A 16,657-nucleotide genomic window follows, 5' to 3' on the forward strand; every position below is an offset into this window, starting at 1 on the left:
ACCTCCTCTCTACTAAAAATGCAAGAATTAGGCCGGCGCGGTGGCTCACACCTGTAATCCCAACACTTTGGGAGGCCGAGGTGGGCGGATCACGAGGTCAGAAGATCGAGACCATCCTGGCTAACACAGTGAAACCCCGTCTCTACTAAAAATCCAAAAAGTTAGCCAGGCATGGTGGCAGATGCCTGTAGTCCCAGCTACTCAGGAGGCTGAGGCAGGAGAATGGCGTGAACCCTGGAGGCGGAGCTTGCAGTGAGCCGAGATTCCACCACTGCACCCAGCCTGGGCGACAGAGCCAAACTCCATCTCAAAAAAAAAAAAAAAAAAAAACCGTATTTACTAAATTTTAGTATCAAAATAACAAATTATGTATGTTTTGGGGAAAGAAATCTGGTTATTAAATCTTCATTTCGATTGAGTTCTATGTAAATTAAAATTCACTCTAAGAACTATTTTTGGTATAAAACTTCATGTGCCCAAATGTGTTCAGGAGATAACCTGAGATTTTAGAATGGAAATATAAACAATCAAAACCAAGTTTCCTGACACTTGCATTAAAATATTAGAAATATTAATAAGTCTAAAATGCCATTTTGCCACTGTTATTCATATTAACCAAAATATTACAGAAGTAATATTTCAGACTAGATCAGGAAAAAATGTCTGAACACAATTCAAAAATAATCATTGATAATTTTTTAAAAGTGGGTCTATAAATCATATAATTCCCCAAAACGAAGTGCATAATTGGCACATCAAATATTTTGTCTGCAGGCAATTCTGTGCATTTTAGGTCAAAAATGTGGTCCCTTTAAGAGAGTCCTTGACTTCTTATTTCTCCGGGGACCCTTCTATGGCACTGGTCCCCTTTGTATATAAAATGGTGAAAGCTGACTTGAATGTGCCATCACCACGCTGCTGGGAAAAACAGATGAAGGTGGCCCAGAGAAAACCACAGTCTCCAGTGTAAGCTGTTCTCCATTGAACAGGAACAAGGCTGAAGTTGGTCAGCTGGAACAGAGAGAGAGAGTCCATTAGAGCCACATGGAAACCAAAGCCCTGGGTTCATATTACTGAGTAGGCGGAACTCACTTGTACAAAGGGCCAGTAGATCAGTCCGCTCTGGAATTTAAAAAAAAAAAGCAACAACTTAATTAGAATGCCTTTTATTTTTTATTCATTTATTTTGTTTTTATTTTTTGAGACAGGGTCTCGCTCTGTTGCCCAGACTGGAGTACAGTGGTGCAATCTTAGCTCACTGCAACCTCTGCCTCCTGGGTTCAAGCAATTGTCGTGCCTCTGCCTCCTGATCTGCGATGACAGGCGCACACCACCTCACCTGGCTAAATTTTGTATTTTTAGTAGAGATGGGTTTTCACCATGTTGCCAGGCTGGTCTCGAACTCCCGACTCGGTGTTTCGCCCACCTCGGCATCCCAAAGTGCTGGGATTACAGGTGTGAGCCACTATACCCGGCCTAGAATACCTTTTAGCCACACAAAACAATTGCACAGTTCATTCCATAAAAGAGTAAGAAATACTAGGCCAACGAGATGCCAAGGTAGTATTATATTTCAGACTAAGCTGATTAAATTAGACTACTAAGGCCTCTAGAGTGAGGGGGTTGGGGAGTTTTGGGGAAAAAAGCTATTAGGTACAAGACATTTCTATTAATTATATATTTAACATCAGAATGAAAAGTCTACTAGAATCAGTACCAATTCTGGAAGACAGCCGCTTTGGAAATGACAACATGTATTTATGCATTGCAATTTCCTGGTTACCATGAACAAATGATGCAGGAATATATTTGTAAATACAGAATCATCAATGAATTCTCTTTTTTAAAATTAATTATTATTTCTTTTTCTGAGACATGGTATCTCTATGTTGGACAGGCTGGTCATGAACTCCTAGGAAAAGCAACAGTCCCACCGCAGCCTCCCAAAGTGCTGGGGTTACAGGCATGAGCCACCTCACCCTGCTGAATTACTTTATTTATTTATTTTGTTTGAGATGGAATCTCATTCTGTCGCCTAGGCTGGAGTGCAGTGGCAAGATCTCGGCTCACTGCAACCTCTGCCTCCTAGGTTCAAGTGATTTCCTGCCTCAGCCTCCTGAGTAGCTGGGATCACAGGCGCCTGCCACCATGCTCGGCTAATTTTTGTATTTTAGTAGAGACAGGGTTTCACCATGTTGGCCAGGCTGGTCTTGAAGTCCTGACCTCAGGTGATCTGCCTGCCTCGGCCTTCCAAAGTGGTGGGATTACAGGTGTGAGCCACTGTGCCCAGCCTTGAATTGTTAAAATATATACCAAACCATTGTTTTGGAATAATTTTCAATAATATATTCAAACTATGTGATGCTATAGCACAAGTTTAGCTGAAATTTTCATATATTACAAAATATCTTAGACATTTTAACAAACTTTATCCTATACAGTCCGATAAAAAAGTCACCATTATGAATTATTTTTTAAAAAAAGTCTTGGTATGTAAATTGTATGTCAAAAAAAACCTAGAGGTTTTTAAAATAGTTCTTAAAAGTGGTATTACAGACGTATTTTCTTCTTTTTACTAATTTGTATTTTCTGAAGTTTCTAAAATGAACAATTGCAATAAAAGCTTTATAATATTATGTTTATATTTAAAAGTAGATATTACATACGATGTGTGTATATATATATTTTTGTTTTGTTTTGTTTTGTTTTGTTATTGAGGCGGAGCTTTGCTCTTGTTGCCCAGGCTGGAGTGCAATGGTGTGATCTCGGCTCACTGCAACCTCTACCTCCCAGGTTCAAGCGATTTTCCTGCCTCAGCCTCCGAGCAGCTGGGATTACAGGTGCAAAGGACCACGCCCGGCTAATTTTTTGTGTTTTTGGTAGAGACTGGGTTTCGCGATATTGGCCAGGCTGGTCTCGAACTCCTGACCTCAGGTGATCTGCCCGCCTCGGCCTCCCAACATGCTGGGATTACAGGTGTGAGCCACAACGCCTGGCCATAAATATATTATATATATATATATATTTGAGACGAAGTTTTGCTCTTGTGCGTTTCAAATTCCCCAGCTCAGGTGATCCACCCACTTCGGCCTCCCAAAGTGCTGGGATTACAGGCGTGAGACACTGAGCCTGGCCCTTAATTTTTAAATATATTTTAAATATAAAATATACCCCTGTAATCCCAGCACTTTGGGAGGCCAAGGTGGCCGGATCACCTGAAGTCGGGAGTTTGAGACCAGCCTGACCAACATTGACAAGCCCCGTCCCTAATAAAAATACAAAAATTAGCAGGGCGTGATGGCAGGAATCTGTAATCCCAGCTACTCAAGAAGCTGAAGCAGGAGAATCGCTTGAACCCGGGAGGCGGAGGATGAAGTGAGCTGAGACTGCACCTTTGCACCCCAGCCTGGGCAACAGAACGAGACTCTGTCCCAAAAAAAAAATAATAATTTAAAACTTTAGCAAAAATAATCAGAAGACTAAACTCATCCAAACATGGCTTTCCTTCTTTTTTTTTTTCTTAATAGAGACGAGGGCTCACTATGTGGGCCGGGTTGGTCTTGAACTCCTGGCCCCAAGTAATCCTCCCGCCTCCACCTCCCAAAGGGTTAGGATTACAGGAGCCACTATGCTGGCCATGGCTTTATTCTTAGGCTGTGTTCTTTCTTGTCAGAACGTAGTATCATGTAGTAGTATATTTTGTTCTCAAATCATTCCCCAACAAAAAGGAATCAGGACGCCTCAGAGAATTGGCTGATTCTAGGGCCAGGGCAGGGCAGGTGCAAGGTACAAGATGGTCCTGGAACACACTGTCATGCCAGAAAGGAAGTGGCTTATGAAAGAAGAAAAGGAGAAAGAAGATGGGTGATATCACAGGACACAGGAACCAGCTTGGAGGGACTCCCACTGGCCAAATCTGGGACATGTGAGCACTAAAAATGATTAAACCCTGCCATGAACTCTCCTCTGTGCTTCGGCAATCTCCCTCTGAATAGGCCAAAGGCATCTGGCATTCAACATTTCCCGAACTGAACTCACCTCATTTTTTTTTTTTTAGATGGAGTCTTGCTCTGTCACCCGGCTGGAGTGCAGTGGTGCAATCTCGGCTCACTACAGTCTCTGCCTCCCAGGTTCAAGTCATTCTCCTGCCTCAGCCTCCTGAGTAGCTGGGATTACAGGCATGCGCCACCATGCCTGCTAATTTTTTGTATTTTTAGTAGAGACGGGGTTTCACCATTTTGGTCAGGCTGGTCTCGAACTCCTGACCGCAAGTGATCTGCTCACCTCGGCCTCCCAAAGTGGTGAGATTACAGGCATGAACCACCATGCCAGGCCGGTTTTATTTTTTTAAATACAGACAGGGTCTTGCTATGTTGCCCAAGCTGGTCTCAAACTCCTAACCTCAAGGGATCCTCTCACCTCAGCCTCCCAAAGTGTTGGATTACAGGCGTGAGCCACCACACCCGACGTGCTTCCTTATTTCTTATGTGAACTTGGTTACAATAACCCCCCACTTTGGTTTCCTTTGCTGCCATTACCTAACCGTGAAGTTCAAGATCCTCAGCTCCGGGTGTTCAACAGTCTCCAGGATCCAAACTCACTCCACGTTGCTCAACAAATACTCTGTGAACACCAAACTGCCTGTGGTTTCTCCCCTCCAGGCATACTATGGTGCTTTACACATTGTCAATAGCTCTACTCAGCTCTTCTGCCCCTGGAATGACCTGTCCTCCAGTATGTGCCTAACTCCAGATCTTTTTTTTTATTTTTTTATTTTGAGACAGGGTCTAGCTGTGTTACCCAGGCTGGAGTGTAGTGGCACAATCATAGCTAACTGCAGTCTCGACCTCCTGGGCTCAGGAGATCCTCCCACTTCAGCCTCCTGAGTAGCTGGGACTAGAGGTGCGAGTCACCACGCCCAGCTCATTTTTGTATTTGTGGAGATGAGGTTTCATCATCATATTGCCCAGGCTGGTCTCAAATTCCTGAGCTCAAGCAGTCCACCCCACCTTGGCCTCCCAAAGTGCTGGCATTACAGGCATGAGCCACTGTGCCTGGCCCCAGCAAGACTTCCTTGATCCCCACTCCCACACCTCCTCACTGTGCTAAGTACCCATGGGCTCTGAGAGCATTTCTCATCCAACTCTCGTTAATGACTTGTCTATCTATCCCGCTAGACTCTAAGTCCCTTTAGGACAGAATCTCTGTTTTATATGGTTTTTTGGGTATCTTCCACTAACACCTAGGACAGCACTTGGAAGCTTGGAAGGCAGTGTCTTATCTTTTTTTTTTTTTTTTTTGAGACGGAGTCTCCCTCTGTCGCCAGGCTGGAGTGCAGTGGCACGATCTCGGCTCACTGCAACCTCCGCTTCCCAGGTTCCAGCAATTCTCCTGCCTCAGCCTCCTGAGTAGCTGGGATTACAGGCACCCGCCACCATGCCCGGCTAATATTTGTATTTTTAGTAGAGACGGGGTTTCACCAGGTTTGCCAAGATGGTCTCAATCTCTTGACCTAGTGATCCACGTGCCTTGGCCTGCCAAAGTGCTGGGATTACAGGTGTGAGTCACCGTGCCCAGTTGACAATTTCTTATTACAGGAAATCTTCCCAAAAAATCTCCAAATGGCCTGGGCTTTAGACTGCTAGTATACCCTCTTTCTTTCCCTGAGGGTAGGTGAGACTCAATCACTGTAACCACTGTCTTTTGAAAACAGTATGCAAATATTCCTGTGGTTTTGTTCATTTACAAATCCCTGCCTGAAGCTTCTTTCTTTCCCAATTCTACTTCCTGCTCTTTTTTTTTTTTTTTTTTTTTTGAACCAGGGTCTCACTCTCTCACTCAGGCTGGTGTGCAGCGGTACAATCACAGCTCACTGCAGCCTCGACCCCCCAGGCTTGCAATCCTCCCATCTCAGCTTCCTGAGCAGCTGGGACCACAGACGCTTCCCACTATGCCCAGCTAATTTATTTGATTTTTGTAGAGATGGGGTCTCACTGTGTTGCGCAGGCTGGTCTCAAACTGCTGAGCTCTAGCGATCCTCCTGCCTCAGCCTCCCAAAATGCTGGGATTACAAGTGTGAGCCGGCTACTTCTTGCTCTTTTTTTGTGTGTGTGACAGAGTCTTGCTCTGTCGCCCAGGCTGGAGTGCAGTGGCGTGATCTCGGCTTAGTGCAACCTCCGTCTCCCGAGTTCAAGTGATTCTCCTTCCTCAGCCTCCCAAGTACTTGGGACTACAGGCTCGTATCACCATGCCCTGCTAATTTTTTTTATTTTTAGTGGAGACAGGGTTTCACCATGTTAGCCAGGATGGTCTCCATCTCCTGACCTTGTGATCCACCCGCCTCCATCTCCCAGTGTTGGGATTACAGGTGTGAGCCACCGCCCCTGGCCCTTGCTCTTTAAAAAAAAAAAAAAAAGTTAGATGTACGTATCTCCATAGACTTTACAACATAATGGAAAAACTTGTTCCTTTTCCCAAAGTAAAACAGAAGAAGTGGCTGGGCATGGTGGTTCACACCTGTAATCCCAGAACTTCGGGGGGCTGAGGCAAACGGATCACCTGAGGTCAGGAGTTCAAGACCAACCTGGCCAACATCATGAAACTGCATCTCTACTGAAAAATACAAAAAATTAGCTGGATGTGGTGGTGCAAGACTGTAATTCCAGCTACTTAGAAGGCTGAGGTAGAATTGCTTGAACCTGGGAGGCAGAGGTTGCAGAGAGCCGAGATGGTGCCACTGCAATCCAGCCTGGGCGACAGAGTGAGACTCCGTCACAAAAAAAAAAAAAAATTAAAAACGCAAACAAGCAAACAAAACCAAAAAACAAAAAAAAAACAGAAGAAAATCACATTTGGTTGTCACCACGGGGTCCTCAATTTCTGCCCTAAGAGAAATCACAAGAGTTCTGAACACATTTCTTGTAGTTACTGTTCCTGAGTATAGAGGCTCAGGGGAAGCCTCTGACTTCAAACCTCTCCATCCTCTGCCTCTAGCCATCAAGTAATGCTGCCTCAGGGGTTTGGTACCATCCAACAGATGATGCTAGAAGCTGTGGAGGTAATAGCTGGGTGTGGCTCAACACTGCTTTTGATAGGGAATGAAGAACATGTGACGCCCTAGGCCGGTCTGTGAACATTCTGTAATCCCAAAGATTTACCTCCTTGTGATGAATGCAATCAAACATGCTCTAGGGCAGAGATGAAAACCATCCCTGATTTTGCCAGGCCTAAAGCACATGTTCAATAAATATTAACTGAATCAATGAATAAATATGTATTGGACTGGATTGTATATATTTGTGCTGAGCAAACAGTAAAACCGCTGATTTGCTTCAAACCTTGGAATAACCCTAGGAAACCTTCTCCTTCGCTATCAATACCTTTGTGATGTTAAAGTTCTTTTCACCAGGACTCCGCAGGATGCTCAACTGAAAACATTGGCTCTGAATGTGGGAATGATTCCATGAAGCCACTCACAGTCTACAACCCCTATTTTGCAAATCCAATCCCAAATTTACAAAATAAATTGTTGTCCCTTTGGCTGCAAAATTTACAAAATAAATTGTGATCATTAATAAGAGTTAATATAATAAAGTCAGAAATCATTGAGAACATGGACTAAAATTCAGAGATATTCTTTTTTTTTTTTTTCTTTTTGAGATGGAGTCTTGCTCTGTTGCCCAGGCTGGAGTGCAGTGGTGCAATCTCGGTTCACTGCAACCTGTCTCCGGGTTCAAGTGATTCTCCGGCCTCAGCCTACTGAGTACCTGGGATTACAGACATGCACCACCGTGCCCAGCTAATTTTTGTATTTTTAGTAGAGACAGGGTTTCACCATATTGGCCAGGCTGGTTTCAAACTCCTGACATCAAGTGATCCGCCTGCCTCAGCCTCCCAGGTGTTGGGATTACAGGCATGAGCCACCGTGCCCGGCCCAGAGAAAGTATTTCTTTCCAATTCATGAGAGGTATAGACACTCTTTTCTGTGTGTGTGTGTGTGTGTGTACACATTTAGTTTTATTGTAACAAAGCAACTTGTACACTTTTAACGTTTTAAACTGAGCATCATCTTTCCTTTCCATTGAAACAAAAAGAAAATTTAAAAATAAACAGGAACAAAATTACAATAGAGAATGTCAATTCCAAAAAGATCCTACAGGTTCTGCTGATTCTCCCATTGAGTGGCAGGGCTCAAGTCATCATTAGGAGAGAATTTATTTTAAAAGTGTCATCTTAAACTGCCAGGATGTCTGTCAAATATCACAATTAAACATGCCAAAGGAGAAGCCATGTTGTCAAAATGCCCACTTAACCCACCCAAACATCTCAAACCCACCCTTTGCTGACCTTCTATAACCCCACTTTTTAAAGTTTTTTTTTTCTTTTTTTAAACAAGAGAAAGTAGACAGATACATGTTGGTAAATGCTAACTGTCCATATTCACATAGAGACACGGTGTACTCTCTGAGCCCAATATACAGAGAAAGGAGGAAAACAGCTAGAATTCTATGCACTACTACACAGGGGCCTAGCACCCTCCAGCTTCCAGCAGAGCGAAGGGAGCAGGTTTTTCTTTTTTCCCACAGAGCTCGGTGGTGTTGATTCCATACAGTTTTTGTTCAGACAGGAAGGGATAAAAATGAACTTCGAATAGAAAGGGGTAGAGACTCTTTTCCCATTGTATTCTGCTCAAGGTATTTCCCCCCCAAATAAGTTGAGAACCATGGAGTAGGGAAGAGAGACCTCAAGAACAGGGCGACTGAGCACAAGAGGAAAAAAAAAAAAAAAGATGCAACTTGCTCCCAGGGACTGGAGAAAATTTTAAAAAAGGAAGGTTGGAATCCATCAGTGTTCTATTTAGTCATCTTCTCCTTCATCCTCCTCTCCTTCCTCCCCTTCATCATCACCTTCATCTTCTTCACCTTCATCCTCATCCCCTTCTTCATCAATATCTTCTAATCCTTCCTCCTCTTCATCATCATCATCATCATCTTCTCCTTCTCCTTCATCATCCATATCGGGAACCAAGCAGTACTGTAATGGGTTTGGCCAAATATCATCTTTGAGACCTCTCCTAACTCATCAGCACCTGCGTCAGAATGGTCAGTAAACCAGGTAAAGAAGCTCTCTGGTTCCTCATGCTGCCTCTTCCTGCTGGCTTTATTCTGCGTTTGACTTGAACGTTTTGTCAAATCCTGTCCAGATTTCCACTTGATTTTGGTGGACTTTGAAGATGGATCACCACTCTCATTCAGATGAAATTCTTTGGAGAGAACTTTATTTTCAAAGTAAGGATTTTCATCAAAATAAAAATCTATTCTGTAACCTGATTTAATATCTTCAAATTCTGTCACTTCAACTCTGGTCAAATAATGCAGTGTCTCTTCGTCTTCCTCCCCAAGCAGTGCAGACACTTGTGGATGGTTGACAAATGTTGTTACCCAAAATTTGGGATTTTGGTGATCAATTCTGACCTCTTCGGAAAAAATGGTTGGCGGAGTTTGTTACATTTCTGTTCTACTTTCAAAATCTCCTCACTGGCTTGTTCATTAAGCCTGTCCATTTCATTTTGTACTTCATCAATGTGTTCAATCGCTTCTTGCTGTTCTTTTTCTCCCTTCTTCGGCAAGCCTGCAGAGGCCGGTATCTCCTGCGGTCCCAGAGCAGGAGCTGGTCTTGGTTTCTTCTTTTGAGGCGGGAGTGGAGCCTGGCGTTTAGGGGCCATGCTGTTAGGGGAGTCCCAGAACCAGACCACGAGTCTCCTCGCTCGTCCGGAAGCAGGCTGAACCTACAGACACTCTTTAAAGGCTCTCCTCATACATCTATCAAAGTAACTTTAAGATTTCTCTGTCAAAATATTGGACCCTTCTGCCAACCAAACTGGAGCTCTAATTTAGGAATAGTTTAATAAAAGTGTACTTAATGTTGAGGTGGGAGAATCACTGGAGCACAGGAGTTCGAGGCCAGCCTGGGCTACATAGTGAGACTCTGTCTCTACCAAAAATTTAAAAATAATTAGCTGGGTGTGGTGGCACATGCTGTAGTCTCAGCTACTCAGGAGGCTGAGGTGGGAGGATCGCTTGAGCTCAGGAGGTCCAGGCTGCAGTGAGCCATGATCATGCCACTGCATTCCAGCCTGGGTGACAGAATGAGAGCCTGTCTCAAAAAAAGTTTTTTAAATTAAAAAAATATATATATCCATATATATACACACACACACAAAGAATCCTGATACGATTATACAAATGTATCAAATCACATGTATTCTAAAAATACATACATATGTGTCAATTAAAACATTTTTAATCTTTATAAATATGTACACAAAAAGTATATATTTTTGTGGATCTATGTACATATATACATATCTATATATACATGTATGTATATATACACATATATACACAAAAAGTTACTGATTGTATATGTATATAGTATTGTATATTGTATGTGTGTGTGTGTGTGTGTGTATATATATATACACACACACACACACACACAAAGATACTGATTACATTTTCAAACGCCTGTCTTACCATATAGGTGTTCCAGAATTTCTGTTTCAGGTCCAAAAATATGTCATCCTTTCCCTGGAGAATGCTCATACCTATTTGCAAAAACACCAAAAGAATTTTAAAAGACTCAGTAGAGTACCGTATAACAGTTCATGTTTAAGTTTCCCATTCCAAAATGCAAAGTAACCATCGCTATCATCCATCAATATGACCCTCTGACCCAACAGTGAAAAGAGAACATAGACAGGCGCCGTGGCTCAAGCCTGTAATCTCAGCACTTTGGGAGGCCGAGGCAGGCAGATTGCTTGAGTCCAGGAGTTAAGAGACCAGCCTGGGCAAAGGGCAAAACCTCATCTCTACAAAAAATACAAAAATTAGCCAGGTGTGGTGGCGTGGCTATAGTCATAGCTACTCAGGAGGCTGAGGTGGAAGGATTGCTTGAGCCTAGGAGGTGGAGGCTGCAGTGAGCTGTGATCATGCCACTGCACTCCAGACTGGACAACACAGCAAGACCCTGTCTCAAAAATAAAATAAAATAAAACATAGTCTCCACTCTAAAACTAGAAAATTTTAAAGGAATGATAAATGTGAAGTGAGAATAGAGTATAAAAGTTATAGCAGAACAATTATTTTTTCAAAAACTATAACAATTCACAAAAACAATCAAGTTACAATAGTGGGTCTACTGGTTACTTTTCTCTACCTTCCAAACATCGTGTGAAAAGTTGAACATTTGGACATTTTGAAATTTTAATTTCTTTTAAAAAAAGCTAGTGGGCTGGGCGTGGTGGCTCATGCCTGTAATCCCAGCACTTTGGGAGGCTGATCTGGTGATCACCTGAGGTTGGGTGTTCGAAACCAGCCTGACCAACACGGAGAAACTCCGTCTCTACTAAAAATACAAAATTAGATGGGCATGGTGGCGCATGCCTGTAATCCCAGCTTCTCCAGAAGCTGAGGCAGAAGGATCGCTTGAACCCAGGAAGTAGAAGTTGCAGTGAGCTGAGATCGGGCCAATGCACACTCCAGCCAGGAAAAGCGAGACTCTGTCTCCAAAAAAAAAAAAAAGAAAAGAAAAAGAGAACAATTTCACTAATTTCACTAGTTGTTTCCTCATTTGTAATATAAGAGTAATAAGAACAATCTCAGGTGCGAGGGCCACGTCTTAATCCAGCACTTTGGGAGGCCATATGGGCAGATCACTTGAGTTCAGGAGTTCGAGACCAGCCTGGCAAACATGGCGAAACCTTGTCTCCATTAAAAATGCAAAAATTAGCCGGGCATGGTGGTGTGCATCTGTAATGCCAGCTACTTGGTAGGCTGAGGCAGGAGAATCGCTTGAACCTGGAGATGGAGGTTTCAGTGAGCTGAGATCAGGCCACTGCACACTCCAGGCTGGGCAATAAAGCAAGACTCTGTCTCAAAAAAAAAAAAAAAAAAAAGAAGAAGAAAAGAAAAAGAGAACAATCTCACTGTTTTGTTTTTTTTTTTTTTTTTTTTTTGAGGATTCAAAATAGCATCTCCCCTGCTGTCCCCCCCCCCCCCTCTCCGCTCAGGCGATTAAATAGGCATTCTGTCCCCTACCCCTTCGCCGGTGTACAAGGCTTCTGTAACAGGTGCTAGGAAGCTGTTTGCAAATCTAGTCTGGAAATCACACGCCGGGACCAGGCACAGACCTTCTGAGAAAACAGGAGGCCCTAGCTCTCAGGCTGTCTGTTCTCCCGACCCACTGACCCCATCAGCCATGTAGCTGGCCGCGATGGCAACAGGCAACCAGGTGGTTTGTGTTTCTGGTGGGGTCTGTAGGGAAAGGAAGTGAATCCAACTCTTAAAAATAAGGCGCAGGGGGCAGGGTAGGTTTCTTCAAGATGGTGGCTTGTCTGACCTCAACCTGGTTTAGAAAGCACCAACGGCCCTTAGGAGAAGTTCCCTCCCATTTGAGGGGAAATCTGTGATCCCCAATCCCAAGGTCAGGCTTAAGACCCATGGAGATTTTCTCCCCGTTACCCACCCCATCCCTTCAAGGCTATAGAAATTGCAGTGATGATAGAGGCCACAGGGCCCCTTCTGTGAGCAGACGGAGGATCTCCAAAGATTACAAGAATTAAAACAACTTGAGCAATCAGCCTGTTTTACAGCCTCCTGACCTCAACTGTTCTTCCCCAACCCTGGGTGGAATGAGTCACCCTGTTTGTTTAAATCAGCTCCTAAGTGACCCCAGGTTACTTATAGATGAACCCAAGTTAACTCTCCTCATTACCATGCTAAGTCTTCACCCCGGGAGAAGCTATAGCTTCATGACTATAACCTATGTAACCTATGCAACCTATGTGCTAGCATCATGACTCACTGGGATCCCTACTCTACATGCAATCATGCACCCTCTCCTTTCTCCATCACCCCATAAAACCCTCCTGTCTCTTTCTCTGGCGGACACACTACTTGGGAGAATATGCCCAATGTCTTCCTTACTTGTGCCAAGTAAAACCCCCATTGATCAAAACCTGCCTCTTGGTGGAGTCATTTGTGACTCGTTAGGGGAATGAACCCCGGTATTTTTCAGGTAACATTTCCATTGTTCTTATTGTAGGCAGTAGAGAAGGTTTCCACAGTCAAGCCCCTGTCCTCCACACCCCAGGCCCGGGTCGATTTTCTAAGGAGAGGGTTCCCTGAACCCTCACAGGTATATAGTCCTCCATGGCAAGGATCCAAGGTCCCTTGATGTTTCCCGTGGGACCCCAGGGGAAAATCTTGTTACCAAAGCAGGACTAGGCCCCTGGGCATGAACTTGCTGAAGATCCAGGCCCAACATCAGATTCCACCTGCTGTGCCCCCCAGGGTCACGGGTCCCCTTGCATTTTGTTCCTGTGTTGGCCCCGGGGCCCCAGGCGTGGATTTTCTGAACAGCAGGTAGGTTCCTTCCCTGCCCCACGACTGGTTTACGGTCATTGCAGCTGCTATGGCCTTGAACTGGAATCTCCTTTATTTTCCCGTGGGTCTTTTTCAGGGGGGCAAAGACCTCCGCAGCCCTGCCTACCTCCAGCCTTGGCCTACACCCAACCCCGGAGTCTGAGCCCCGACCCTAGTCCTCTAAATTCCTGACCTGGTGGACCTCTGGCTCCCCAATTCTCGGCTCCCCAGCCAGTGCCTCCCGCAACTTCTCGCAATCAAACACCCCAGCCTCCAGCCTTTGCCCTGGCCCTCCAGGCCTCTGAAGCAGCCCAGGTCTCAGAGCCCCGGCTCCCGCCCGGGTCCCCAGGCTCCTGCAGCGCCCTCCTTCCAGCCGCTTGATCCCCGAGTCCCTGCCTCTAGTCCCTCAATACCAAGTCCCACCCCTCAGGTCCCCTCCCCGCCCCTCACTGACATAGAAAGCCGAGACCGTGATGGGCGTACGACCACCTGGTCGCACAGCAACTTGGCCTGCACGGCGCGCGGCGCGACCCGGGAGCGTGCGCTCCAGCAGGCCCAGTCACATGTAGTTGAAGTTGGCGTGGAAGGTCACCACCAACGTGGCCACGCGCCGCGTCTGGGGCCAGTCGGCCTCGCCGCCCTGCAGCCGCTGCTGCAGCGCGTCGCCAGCCCAGAGGAGCCAGCCGTAGAGCAGCACGTTGGTGGGCCACGGGTGGCGCCGGGCCGCGCGCGACAACGCCGGCCACCAGCCCGCCATGTCCGTGCTGTGGGCGCCCGCGATCAGGAGCCGGCGTGGTCTGCGGCTTCCTGCACCACCTCCGGGCCTCCCGGCCTCCCGGGCCTCCAGCAGCCCCTCAGTCGCCGCCGCCTGCACCTGCCCCCTCCAGACGCTCCGGGGCGATTGGGCGCCCCTCGCACACCCAGCTCGCGCCGTCCAATCCGGAGGCCACGGGCCGTCGTGAGAGCTGAACGTTTGAAAGGTGCCCGGCCCACCCCCATGCATGGGTCCATTCCCACAAAATACCCAGAACAGGCAAAGCCACAGAGCAGTAGGCATGGGTTATTTATTTATATTTATTTTTATTAATTAATTAGATTTTTTTAGACGGAGTCTCGCTCTGTCGCCCAGGCTGCAGTGCAATGGCGCGATCTGGGCTCACTGCGACCTCCGCCTTCCGGGTTCAAGCGATTCTCCTGCCTCAGCCTCCCAGTAGCTGGGACTACACCCGTGCGCCATCACGCCCGACTAATTTTTGTATTTTTAGCGGAGACGGGGTTTCAGTATGTTGGCCAGGCTGGTCTCGAGTGATCTGCCCGCCTCGGCCTCCCATATGGGATTATTTTTTGGAGTGACGAAAACGTTTTGAAATTGGACAGGTGTGACGGTTCCATGAATTTGTGAATATATTAAAAACCACTGAATTGTACACTAAAAAAAGGGTGCATTTGGCCGGGCACAGTGGCACATGCCTGTAATCCCAGCACTTGGGAGAATTAGACAGGTGGATCCTTTGAAGGCAGGAGTTCCAGACCAGCCTGGACAAAATAGGAAGACCCCATCTCTACCAAAAAAATAAAGAAAAAAGTATTGTAATTAGCTTGCAGTGAGCCGAGATGGCCCACTGCACTCCAGCCTGGGCAACAGAGCGAGACTCGTCTCAAAAAAAAAAAAAAAGGGGAAAAGAAATGAAGGGATAGCAAAACTCAGTTACCAAAATGGCAATGTGTTTTAACTGTTTACAGGCCAAGAATTCACATTTGGAACACACGCAATACACTGTACTGATTGTGTGACTTCCTCTAGAGAGAATGTCAAAAGTTACAATGCGAGGGCTTTTATGAATGCGAGATGAGGCCCAGTGTGCCTTCTCCTCTTCAGTTTGTGCCTCAACGATCATCACCTCCCAAAACATATGCTGAGCTCCCAGCTTCCAGTCACTGTCCTAAAAGTGGGGTGTCAGTGGGAACCCAAGCAACAGACACTGCAGAGTCTCTCACCTCATGAACTCATTTTCTCCTTGCTTCTTTTTTTCTTCACCTTTTTTTTTTTTTTTTTTTTGAGATAGGGTCTTACCCTGTTTCCCAGGCTGGAGTGCAGTGGCACAGTCATAGCTCACTGCAACCTTAAACTCCTGGGCTCAACGGAGCTTCCTGCCTCAGCCTCCCGAGTAGCTGGGACTACAGGCAACCGCCACCATGACCGGCTAATTTTTCTTTTTCTTTTTTTTTTTTTTTGTATTTTTAGTAGAGACGGGGTTTCATCCTGTTAGCCAAGATGATCTTGATCTCCTGACCTCGTGATCCACCGCCTTGGCCTCCCAAAGTGCTGGGATTACAGGCATGACGCCGCGCCTGGCCCTGATTTTTAACTTTTCTTTTTTTCTTTTTTTGAGACAGACTCCTGTTGCCCAGGCTGGAGTACAGTGGTGCGATCTCACTGCAACTTCTTCCTCCCAAGTTCAAGCGATTCTCCTGCCTCGGCCTCCCGAGTAGCTGGGACTACAGGCATGCGCCACCATGCCCGGATCATTTTGGTATTTTTAGTAGAGATGGGGTTTCGCCATGTGGGCCAGGCTGGTCCCAACTCCTGTCCTCAGGTGATCCGCTGGCCTTGGCCTCCCAAAGTGCTGGGATTACAGGCATGAGCCACTGCACCTGGCCTTGATTTTTAATTTTTAATTTTGAAATAACTACAGACTTTGAAAGAAGTTGCAAAAATAGTACAAAGAGTTACCACATACTCTTCACCCAAGCTTCCTGAAATATTGATATCTTACATGACCATAGTACAATGATCAAAACAAGGAAATAAGCACGGAAATCATACACTTACCTAATCTACAGATCTTATTCAAATGATCGCCAATTGTCACCCTAAGGTTCTTTGTTCCCAGTCTGGCCTCCAATCCCGGATTGCTTCACATTGTGTTGAACTGTCAAATGGCCTTAGTCTCCAAGCGAGACCACTAACCAGCTATTCTGTAGGCTGTCCCTCAATTCATCACCCAGTTGTTATGGGCTAAATGATGCCCTCCAAAATTCCAGTACCTCGGAAGGCGACTGTGTTTGAAGCTAGGGCCTTTAAAATGGCAATTAAGTTAAAGTGAGACCTTTAGGATGGGCTCTAATCCAATCTGTCTGGTGTCCTTATAAGAAGAGAAAATTTGGGGCCATGCTCGGTGGCTCACACCTGTAATCCCAGCACTTTAGGAGGCTAAAGTAGGAGGATCACT

General features: G+C 45.7%; 2 pseudogenes across 1 annotated transcript; both read right to left on the minus strand.

Annotated features, from left to right (window-relative positions):
* Positions 1-746: 746 nt before the first annotated feature.
* LOC115831181 lies at positions 747-14,181 on the minus strand (annotated as a pseudogene).
* LOC100598457 lies at positions 8,857-9,724 on the minus strand (annotated as a pseudogene). The gene has a single exon (XR_001115140.2). The product of XR_001115140.2 is annotated as a protein SET pseudogene (transcript).
* Positions 14,182-16,657: the final 2,476 nt, after the last annotated feature.

The sequence above is a fragment of the Nomascus leucogenys genome, chromosome 18 (genome assembly GCF_006542625.1).
Source record: "Nomascus leucogenys isolate Asia chromosome 18, Asia_NLE_v1, whole genome shotgun sequence".
Lineage (NCBI taxonomy): Eukaryota > Metazoa > Chordata > Mammalia > Primates > Hylobatidae > Nomascus > Nomascus leucogenys.